The sequence below is a fragment of the Megalops cyprinoides genome, chromosome 2 (assembly GCF_013368585.1).
Source record: "Megalops cyprinoides isolate fMegCyp1 chromosome 2, fMegCyp1.pri, whole genome shotgun sequence".
NCBI classification, from domain to species: Eukaryota; Metazoa; Chordata; class Actinopteri; order Elopiformes; family Megalopidae; genus Megalops; species Megalops cyprinoides.
The window spans coordinates 13075257-13087411 of record NC_050584.1 but is presented as its reverse complement, the minus strand read 5'-3'; positions in this window follow the sequence as shown (position 1 = coordinate 13087411).

Below are 12155 nucleotides of genomic sequence, written 5' to 3'. Positions count from 1 at the left end.
AAAGAAAAGTGGCAGTTTTGCTTTAGCATATTGTAAGAAAAAGAATGCCACAAATACATAGATTTAAAAGGATCACCCTATTTTTTTATATATTGTGTCAGTTGTAGTGATTTTATCCTTGCGACATGACCCCCGCCGCATACACACACACACACAGTCACATGTGTGTTATCATTTTACAGTAGGAGCTACCAATTATTAGATTGTAGAGCTATAGATGGTTCATGAAGAATCCTGGGGAATCTCTTTACTGACATATTGTCTTCCTGACATACAGTAATGCCCATTAGAAAGTGCAAGGTGATGACATGTAGAGCTGTTGGAGCCAGGACAATAAATTGCAAGGCAAACTTTTTTAGTGCGCATTTTCATGTATTCCAATAGTTTACTGAAGCAAAATGCACCATAAACATATGGAACATGCCTTAAAATGAAATGGGGAAACTATGCTAAATTAATTTAAATTAAATTGTTTTCTTTATTTCAACAATATATCTCCACCCACAAAATATCCATCATCAGTACTGAATGGTTTAGTTTTAGCCCAATTCAGAGACTGCAAATTAAAAACAAACACAAGTCCACAAGTCCAGCACTATAGATAATTAAGATTAAAAACCACTTTGGTGTGCAGAAAATTCCAAGACGTTTAATAATCATTTTCCAATTCATATGACAAGGGATATTTTATGATTAGTTTCAAAGATTACTAAATTTACTTTCCAGTAAAACTATTCAAGACAATATGAAGCTTCACAACATATCCTACTGAAAAAATATGAACAGCAGACAATCAGTACAACTTTTAAAGATAAGACAATTGAGGTAATCCATTCCTTTAGATTTGGTTATGGCTGATAAGCCATTGATTTATTGTGTTTAAACCATCACACCAGACCGGTTAACCATTTAGTGATGAAAAATATATCACTGAAGTATATAACCACAGTCAGTGCTGTCGTAAATTGCTGCGCTTTTTAAATTGTTTCCTGTCGCCACCTTTACCCTGACACTCATTGCGCTGTTTGAAGTTGTTGAAGTTTGCTGTTTGAAGGTGTATCGTATTAGTTGCCCTATACGCTGTAGTTGTACAAATCTGATAGTACTGTGTCCTCAAACAGACCTTGCTCTCAGCTGAGAACTACTGTCTCATTGTGGAACTGTACACATCCTGTCCCCATACTGTCGCTATACTTACTGTATGCACTTTTGTACGTCGCTTTGGATAAAAACGCCTGCTAAATAAATAAATGTAAATGTAAATAAAATTGTAAATGTTTATTAAAATGAATGTCCTTGGATGGTATTGTGAAATGTGTGAATTTGTATCTGTTTTAAATGTAACTGCATGAGTTTTTTCCAAGGTAAACCAAAATTCTGGGTCTTTATGGTATGTCATAGTTCAAAAATATAGTTTATACCTAAAAATGTAAATAAGTGGTGTTCAACAGTCTAGTAAAGCTGAATTGTATCTTATTTCTACTAAAACATATCAGCAATTTTGATGTGACACGTCAAGTTTAAGAATGAGATTCTCTTCAAATTGTAAGTTGAATAAAACATGTTAAATTTATTTCTGCAAATCTTTATGTACTGATTTATCAGGAAAAATATTTATATACATTGTTCATGTGACTTGCTATACATATACTATGTTCTCACAAAAGCAGCATATGGTTGCTATAACAGTGCTGACAACAGGATCATTGAAGAAGGAGAAGAATGCATAAATGATAGACTTTTCCTGGATTTGAGTGATGATGGTAAGTGTGAACAGTTTTTTCACTCTGACAAACCTGGAAACTATACATTTTAGCTGAACACTTTGCTAGAAGACTTCCAAAAGATGAAGTAACCGGCAGCATGCCCGCCTGGTGCCCCTGAAGGTGATCAGTGAACGTTCAGTCGAAGGCACTTGCTACACTCCCTTGAGTGTCCTTCAAGGGAAGTGCCGGGTGAGCCCCAGGTGTCAATCTCAGCCAGTCTACAAAGCTTGCCAGGTTGGTCAAATTCCATGACATTCCACATGAACAGTGACAACTGAAGGAAAGATTTCTCTCCCTGTCTTTCCCCATACAGTAATTCCCTCACATTTGTAATGAACTTTCAATTCATTTTCAGTTTCTAATCTAATCCAAATAGGCAAGCCAAATGTATCAACACTGGCACATTTTCACAAAGTAAAGAGATGTTGTGCCTTGTTTTTACAAAATAGTCTTTGTAGCATAAACGCAGTAGGTGCAAAAATATACAGAAACTGGAACTGGGAACTGGAAATAAAACAATAAAAACAAGTTATACCCTAACATTAATAGCATAGAACAAAGTCATATTGTACACAAATGTATTTTATCCAACAGAACAAATCTGTACCAGCATTCTGCTTTTTGGAAGTTTAATGGCTGCTTCCAGAGCTAAAAGGGGCCTCTGAAGGTTTCCTGTTTTCTGAGATTTAAAAGGAATTAAAACATAGAAGAAATTTGTTACTAGGCCTAGAATACATCATTATGGTCAAAGTCAGAGAGCTTTTGAATTGGCCTCTGTAAGGTTTGGTAGATGGATGTAGAGTAAGAAAAAAAATCTGAAGTTACTACTAATGAAAATTACTCCATCATGAATATCTCATTAAATCAGGAAGAAATAGAAGAAATTCTACAGTATATACATAAGAAGAGATTATGGAAAATGAAATTTAATGGAGAAGTAGATCTTAACCATGAGACAGTTGCAGTCTTTTCATTTTTAAGTGTAAAGTATTGCAGTTGTAAATTATGTCTTATGCGTTATTGAGTTCTTCATACACATTTCTCCTCAGATATGAGGAACCTATACTGCTTCTGTCTGAATTCCATGCTATTTACACCTCTGGAAGATACAACTAATCTCATATACAACTTATCTTTTGCTGTTTTGGATTTATATAGAGTGAAAGCTGACTTCTTTAAATGTGTAATCTGTTTTTAAGATGGAACTTAATCAACTACAGATGGTGTCAAATACGAAACTGTTGCTATTTGTAAGTGAGGGGCGTGGAACATGCAAGAAGCTGGCGAGAGAGAACTGTGAATTTCGTGGCTTTTATTTGGACTTAATGCACATTTTCCTATTTCTGTGTTGTCTGTAAGGCCACTTCTGTTCATCTTAGAACTGTGACAGGACAAATACATAAAAATGAACACAGGCAAAATAGGGGTGAGCTCTCAGTCTTGTAATATGAATATTGATTTTTGTCTTCAACTTTTTACATGCAGGGACTTGGACAGGGTTTTGTAGGTGCTCTTGTGTTCAATAATGTGTTTTGCTTTTCTGCATTTATTGTTATATATTGGTGCATTTATTGCAGGCACTTTCTTGCACTCTGCACTTTGCATTTGGAAACCATGTCATCATTGTCAAATGTCTAAGCTGCCTCTGTATCCTACCTGGATGTTTGTGTGCCCTTTTGCCTGTGGCAGACTCAATATGAATTTATCCCTTTGTTATGAATAAAGTATATTCAATCCAATAAATTCTGTGCTATACTAAGATAAAAAAATAGCATTGTCTATGCTGGTCAGCGTTTAATATTAGTTTTCATGCAAACAACAGCATCCCTGAACTGTGACAAAATTGGGTTGCAAGCCTGTTTGACACTATAACATATACTGTATAATTAGGCTTGCTAGATTATTTTCTTATTGTGGGATCCTTCCATGTTAACACCAAACTTATGTTCAAAGGAGCTAGCCCATCTTATTTACTTCTTTAATATAATCTAAAACAATATGTTATGCAGCTCTTGGATGTTAACGATACACAAACAGACATTAACACATTGAACTTATAATTTATGTATGTTTTCAGGAAAAAGGATAGCCCTGGTGATTAACCCTCTTTCTGAATGTCGGTATTGCAGTTATGTGAATCAATCAGTCAATCCATAATGACAAGCTCCATTCTTTTCCAATACACTACAGTAGTTTTTGTTTTTGTACTCTAACAAAATTTGGTATTCACAGTAAGTTACAGTTGACATTTTTGCATGCAGGCCTCCAGAAAAGTGATTGTGAGACAGGAAGTCCTTAAATCCACATTTCAAGTTAATGATCATCATTTCCTCTTTGGTCTTTTTGACCAAACCTAGGTCTGGACTAGTTCACTTTTGCCAGCTAGCCAGCTACCTCTGTTCCCTGCTAGCTAGCTAACTTGTTACCTAGCTAAGTAGAATTGTTTGCACTCTAACATCTTTCCCTAACAGGAACATGTACAGAGTTTGCCCTTGTGGTCAGGGGAAGACAAAAGGCGACACACACAAACTGTGTGTGTTCTGCCTGGGCCAAGAACATGTGGTGGCTGCCCTCGACGTTTCTGCTGACTGCAACCACTGCACCCGTGTGAGCGTCAGAATTCTCCAGTGTCGTTTAACGTGCTTGGGTTGTGCAGAAGCTGAGTCCACCAGCCCTCAAGTGAGCGCCATGCAGGACTTTCCTGAGGCACCTGACGATGAGGGAGACCACAGGCAAGATGGTGCCTCGGCTCTGATGCACCCTGCCCCCCAAATGAGCTCGACCCCAAGCTCAGAACCAGTGGTCTTCATGGACAATACCCCGCCCGACCCAAGTTCCAAATATGGACTGTCATTCTGCTCGGAGGATGACTGTGTATCTTTATCGGCCTCGGGAGACAAGCTGTCTATGGCTGAATATGACGCCCCCACTTTGAACAAATCTCTACGGAAACCACCTTTCCATATGCTGACTCAGCGTCAGCTTCTCCAGTCTATTGGTCCCTGAAACTGGTTCACGACAATAGATCTGAAGGATGCCTACTTTCATGTGCTGATACTACCTCGTCACAGTTTCTCCACTTTGCTTTTGGGGAAAACGCATTCGAATTTCTGGTTCTCCCATTTGGACTGTCTCTCATCCCTCAAACATTCACGAAATGTGTAGAAGCTGCGCTCGTGCCCATGCGCCAGCAGGGCATATGTGTATGCAACTACCTGGAGGACTGGCTGATATGCAGCGAGTCACAGGAAAAGGTGACACAGCATGCAACAATGGTTATGTCTCATCTTGTGCGTCTGGGATTTGCTGTCAATATGGTAAAGATTTCATTGACTCCGAGCCAGTCCTCCCGCTTCCTGGGCTTGGAGCTGGACTCAAGATCAATGACGGTGCATCTCTCTCAGGAGAGAATTCTTTCCACCCTTTCCTGTGCAATGAAATTCCAGCAGGGCTAGTGTGTAGAAGCTCACCTTTGCCAGAGACTACTGGGCGTAATGGCAGAAGCAACACTGGCGCTCCCACTCGGGTTGCTACGTATGAGACCTTTACAAATAGGGTTCAATTCTATGAAGCTCCACCCTGTCCAGGACAGGACACGGTGGCTGACTGTGTCCCAGAGGTGCTGGAGAGCCCTGGCCCCCTGGAAGGATACCGCCTGTCTGCCGGCATCAGGCTGGGAGAGGTGACATGCCGTGTGACCGTCACAACAGACGCCTCCTCCAGGGGATGGAGCGCTGTGTGTGACGGCAGAACAGTGAACGGGCAGTGGTCCCCGTCTCAAGCAAAAGCCCATATAAATGTGCTCGAGCTGTTTACGGTGTTTCTCGCACTAAAACATTTTCAAAGTAGAATCGAAGGTATGCATGTCATGATTTATTGACACAGGCACACAGGAGGATATGGCATCCATGCCCAGACCTCTGGCAGTTCTGGGTCTGCCGCCTGAAAGGGAGACACTGATGGCTTTGGGATTACCTACATCGGTCGTCTCTACCATACAATGTGCTAGGGTGCCTTCCACATGAACGCAGTATATGGTTAAATGGCATATTTTCACGCATTGGTGTACGTCCCGGGATCAGGACCCAATCCGATGCCCTATTGGAGTTATTCTGACATTTTTACAGGAATTATTTGACCAAGGCAGGACGCCCTCCACATTGAAAGTGTACCTGGCTACTATCTCAGCCTGTCACTTAGGGGTGGATGGTTCACCACCGGATGGTGGATGGTTCCCATTTCATGAAGGGAGTAAGATGATTATGAGCCCCAAAAAGTGCCTGTTCCCCTCTTGGGATTTACTGGTTGTGCTGCGAGTGTTAACTGGCGCTCCGTTTGAGCCCCACTATGCTGCATTTAGAATACCATTTCACTGAAAACAGCCCGCCTCCTTGCGTTAGCTTCAGCAAAACATGTGGGGGATTTACATCCACCCGTCCTGCTTGCCAGTTTTGGCAGCTGGAGAGAAAGTGGTGTTACGTCCTAATGTGACTTTCACACCCAAGGTTGTCACCACCCCCTTTCGTGATCAAATCATTGAGCTTACTGCCTTCTCCCCTCCTCCGTTCAGGTCGGAACGAGGAAGAAAGGCTCCATACGCTTTGTCCAATATGCGCTCTCCGAAGTGTAATCAGCTGTTTGTGTTTCGGACCCCAGGTGAGAGGCTGAGCTCTGTCGAAAACAGCAGACAGAGGACAGAGACAGGCAGATATGGAACCCCCAGTAGGACTGCGTGCTCACTCCACTAGAGGGGTTTATGGGCTTTATGTAAAGGGGTGTCAAAGGAGGACACCTGTGCGGCGGCAAGCTGGGCTTCACCGCACACATTTGTCCGCTTTTACATGTTGGATGTCACGGGACCCTCTGTTGCTCAGGGCATTCTAGGTGCAACAGCACATAACTTCGGTATATGAGCTTACATTCGATACGCTCTCACTGGTTTGCTTCTCGCGTGACTGGCTAGTTCTCGCCACCCATCCTGCTTATGTACCACAGTGGTGCGGATGTGTGCTAGCGGTGATTGGGGGACCGGTTTTTTCATGTACTTTCACAGTTGCACAGTAAGGTGCTATTGTATACGTTCCCCATACATGGTGATGTCCAGTGAACGACCGAATGGGAACGTCTAGGTTACGTACATACGTACCCTGAGGGAGGGAACAAGAATCACCAATCTCTGCCTTGCTGTGCCCCAACTAGGCGCTCAGTTGGCTCAGAGGAAGTGATAAGGTCACAGCTATTATAGTATTGGGGGCGGGGCCCAATCAGTTGCTGACACTTACCTAGCCATTCGGCCAGATTTTAAGGTGTCTTTGTGATTGGTCAAGCCCGGGTCGGGCTTCCCCCATAGGTTGTGATGTCTCGTTCCCTCCCTCAGGGACCCGGGGTTACGTACGTAACCTAAATGTTCTGCTAGGTGAAGACTGCAGTCTAAAAAGCTGGTTTGCTTTAATAGAATTTGCTTGCCATTTTTCAAAGAGCATATTGTGAAAAAAGTAAATATGCTTTGGTCACAAAAATGTCATATTCAGTATTTTTAGCAGTCTGTTTGAAAAATCGAAATATAATTGTTAATGACCCTTGTCAGACTGCAGTCTTTATCTAAGAGAGCAGTGAGTGGAACGTTTTGCTTTTCCTTGGCAATCACAGGTTTAATAAATTTTATTAATTATTAATTATTTATTAAGGACAATCACAGTTGAAATAGAAAGGGATTTGGTGTACGTAAGCACTAAGTTGACTTGCCTGTGAAATTAATATCGAATGAAATACACAATGCTAAATTGTTCTTGAATTTTGACTGAAGAATTGGTCAATATCCACTGGTTCTACATGTGGAGAAGGGTGAAACATAACAGGTGGCACCTTCATTAGGGTGTAGACAAGCTTTATCCCCTCAGGGATGTGACATGATTGGGGAAATTTCCAAATTAAGACCTTTCATTGGATTTTGCACTCACACCTTGGGTAAAAAAAAAAAATAATTAAATTGATGAAAGTCAACACAAGGACTCCATTACGGGCTGAAAAGAGTAACATCGGCACTGGAGCACAATGCTTGATTTGCCCAAAACTTGCTGTTGCCAAGACAACTGCTCAGGATGCTGCTTCTGGGTTCATTACAAAATGATTGCTGAACCACTATGCAGCAAAGGTAAGTAAGATTCATAGGGGGGTAAGTCACAGAAATGAAATGTTTGGATCCAGATCCGCAGTTCACTTCCGATACAGCAATTACTGGAATATCAGTTTAAAAAAAATGTCTACAATATGTACCCTTCATGTTGTGCAAGTTATGAATTTATATAATGCTGCCCATGAAACATTGTGTTTAAATTGTTTATTCATTCTGCAAGTCACCTAGAAAGGATTCCTGGCCTCCTAAATGGCCTCATAATATATGTAAAAATGTACTCTCTGCAGAGAGACGTGATGGAGCTGCAGAAAATATATCACTCTCCTCCGCTGTGAGACGATTGCTTTGGCTGTCCCTCTCCTGGCTCAAGTCATCTGTTATAATTTTGTCCTCCAGATCCTTTCAGAATGTGATGTAAAATTCTCAACACCAGGAACGTTATGTTAAAAAGGAACAAATGGGAGACAACCAAGAAATGTCTGTTGATTGCGTTCTGCACTCACATATAGAAAATGATTCCTGTATTAAGTTGGCTGTTTTATCAACATTGTTCTTATGAATTCCTTTTTAAATGTACTTTATTTTACTGAACCTTTTTCTAAGCGTGAGTGTTATCCTTATGTTAGTCTGAATTTGAGCACTTACAAATGTCACAATATTTTTTAATTAAGCTGAAACATAACATGGAGTAATTGTATTATGCATGTGGTAACTTCACCCAGTGACTTTGTAATTAAAATGTTCTTTCCAAATGTTTGTTAAAACTGTTCATATATTTTTTGTTCTCTCTTTAGACTGTGAGGACAGAAACATCAGAGGAAGTGTGTAACAGATCACCACATGAATATTTCTTGAAGGCACCATCTCACAGCTCAGACATTTCATGCAGCGGTGGCATGTCTTACTTGTACTTCATGTACATTTTAATTATTAGAATGTTTGGGATAAAATAGTCATCTGGTGTCATTACTGGGGAGAGTAATTAAACAAAATGTGAATTATACCCTGGCAAGTTCCATATATGTATTGAGTTATTGTATCCTCTGAGATATTGTGAAACCCCATCAAGACTACGTGAAAGTGGTCTGCCATTTTTGTATCCCTTTCTTCCTGGTGGCTATTGTTTTCACTAAGCTGGTTCATGGCAACCAGGAATGATTTGACTGCAGTTCTGCCTGAAGATAATTCAATATTGGATGTCCCTGGCTTCAGTGCTTCGCTTGCCTTGCTGCATTAACAAACAGGGGAACATCTTACACTTCTCCTGTCACAAATCCATCTCAGAATGCATATTCTCCCCCTTTGGTAAAATGGCAAAGTCGTTTTTTTTTTTGTTTTGTTTTTTTTTTTTTTTTTTTTTTTTTTTGCAAGGGCTGCTTTTATTCACAACACAGAAGGAAAAATGTGTTTGGTTATTTTATCTCCCTGCTGCTGTACTGTTACCCATCATTCCCCGGTTTATCATAGCAGGCATTGCTATCTCCTTTCATGCTGTCCTTTTTTCTCTTTTGTAATCCCCACACCCACTCATGACTTACGGCTGTTTTAATTCCCCCTCCTCCAACCACTGATCCAAATGTGCATGTGAAGTTATCCAGCACCCCTAACTGCCGGCTTCACTTATTACTCATGGGGGGAAAAGTTTACATGGATTAAACTAATTTAACAATCCTGTTTCCTATTTATAATGAACCACTTGGTTTTTTCCATGCCAAAAATCAAGATTTAGCTTCATAACATAGTGGGAATCAAAGCTGTGGCTGTTGCTGCCGCCAAACTGAATTTCCCTCTTCTGATTTTAAAAGGGAGAAAGAAAACAATTGCATCGCTTGAAAAAAAACTACGGTTCATTAAGGTGAAGGATTTCTGAAATTCCCATTAAAGAGCCATGCATCAACGCCAGCTTCAATTGATTGCATTTAATGAGTACAAATAAATAATGCAGGGATCTTACTTGCAATAGTTTGTGTGCTTTCAAAGTTCCATGTCCTTTAAATATACAGTACAAGCGTGTTACATATTTTTCTTCCTCAGCCAAGGTCCTTATTCATATTTGCTTCTTATTGCTTCATATGTATTGCTTAAAGCACAGTGTCACACATGACTACCAGCAGACATAATGTATATGCAATTTCGTTGCAAAATATGGGTGTCATTCCAAGCTGCCATTAGGTGAGTGGATACTGTGGCACAAAACACAGCTCAGTTGGAAATACTATTGCCTTTTTTTTCATTTTACACCAGTACAATTGGCCAAAATGGTAACAACGGTGAGATTGTGATTTTCCTCTTGACTGTGCTAGTGATTCGTCTAGTGTAGGAGGGTGAAAGGTGATGCAGAAAAATCTTAGGCCATTCCTGACTATGAAAATTCAGTGCACAGTGGTATTTTGGGCACAATACATTGTGTGCATTCTTTCACTGGCATTAGTAACGCGTCATAGCTGATGGAAAGCATGTTGCCATGTCTTCTCTTAGTTTATGATGGGCAGTGTTTGATTAACAATAATAAAGTATGAAAAAAATTGGAAATATATCTTGTGGTGGATACCAGTATTTAAATATCAACGTTTATCATTTCAAAGAGAGCCTTGGTTTGAAATGATCACGAATGGCAGTGAGAGTGTAGATTCTGGAATTAGTTCCCCTCAGTTTCAGAGGAGGAATGTCAAGAAGCAGCTTCACACATCTGAAAATGTGGTAGCCAAGATCTGGCATGCTTGATGTTCAAATCCATTCCAACTGATCCCCCATTCCTATCACTGTTGAAGTGGCTGCCTTTTCATTGTACGATGACACATAATTACAGCACAATGTGGGGTATTTCCCAATTGGCTGTTATTTCTACACTACATGGGTTTGCATTGGCACCCATATTTAAGTCCATGTACCCTGTAGTGGTGTGGGGTTCATTTTTTCAAAAGAATCTTCAGTGCCCTGCATACTGAGACCCCCCCCCCCCCCCCCCCCCCCCCCCCCGGTCTTTTCTCTGGCAGCTAAGAACAGAACCAGGTAAGAATCCACTGATCACACCGCTGGGTTAGAATCACCATCAAAAAGGGATAAAAAAACACTCAAGGTCTTCAACAGATGGTGCTGCTTGTCTCCTTTGGGGTGGAGCCTGCCCCTGTGTCCCCTCTGGTTTCTCCTGGCAGCACACTGGTTCCTGCCAACTGGTATATTCCTCAACTTCCCCAACTTCACCCCAGGTACCCATACAAACACCAGTCACCACAGAAATAAATAAATAATACATAATTAAAGAAACATCCCCAAGCACTGACCAGAACAGTCCCAAGTATACTGATTCACTCAATGCGTGAAGTTCCTTTGACCTTTGAGCTCATGCAATTCATGCAGGTCCGATGTAGTTCACTGACTCACTACTGATCGCTTCGGTCCTTCCACTTCATTCAAATCCTTCAGAACATGATAATATGAATCTCGCTCTAATTTTTGAGTGTGGTGCCTTCTCCAATCACAGTGTGACTCCATCCATAGAGCTACTGTGCTTACCATGTAAAAATGTGATACTTTAACCTTCAATAACTAAACCATATTGCCATATTGTTTAAGTTTAAGTAATTATTGAACTAATACCTTAGTGGTTAAGTTATTAACAATTATTATTAATCATTAATACCTAAGTTATTAAAAAATGTGTCACATTTTACTGAGGTCAATGCAGTTTGGTTATTGTTTGACTTATTGAAATTCTGAAGATTATGGAGGTGAACTTAAAGACAGTCCCTATGCAGTTGATGAAAAATAGACAAACTGGTCCCCACCAAGACTTTAAAATAGCACTTACCACTACATTTCCCCATTAGCTGTTCATGGCATCCCTCCTCCACCCCATCTCCCCCTTTCTTTTCCCTGATTATGATGTCCGCACAGGGGATCAACAACCCTGGCCTACGGCCAAGTGCAGTCCCTTCGTCAGATTCCACTAAAACCATATCAAAGGCAACCTTCATGCTTCATTTGTTTGGAAATTCATACCTACTGAATTATTATTAGGTACAGGCACAGTCAAAAATCCCAACAACCAAGACTGATAACTAAATAACTGCATTACAGTGATGAAGCTATTTACTTAGTGCATTTTGCAACATAGTCAACATGAGTATTGCACCAAACTGGCATAGTCATCACGAAAGAACTATACCAGTGTTATTCAACCCATGGTGAACTGCAGGGTGTTGTGGTGTGCCATTTATATTTACTAATATTACGAATGAGTTTATAATACA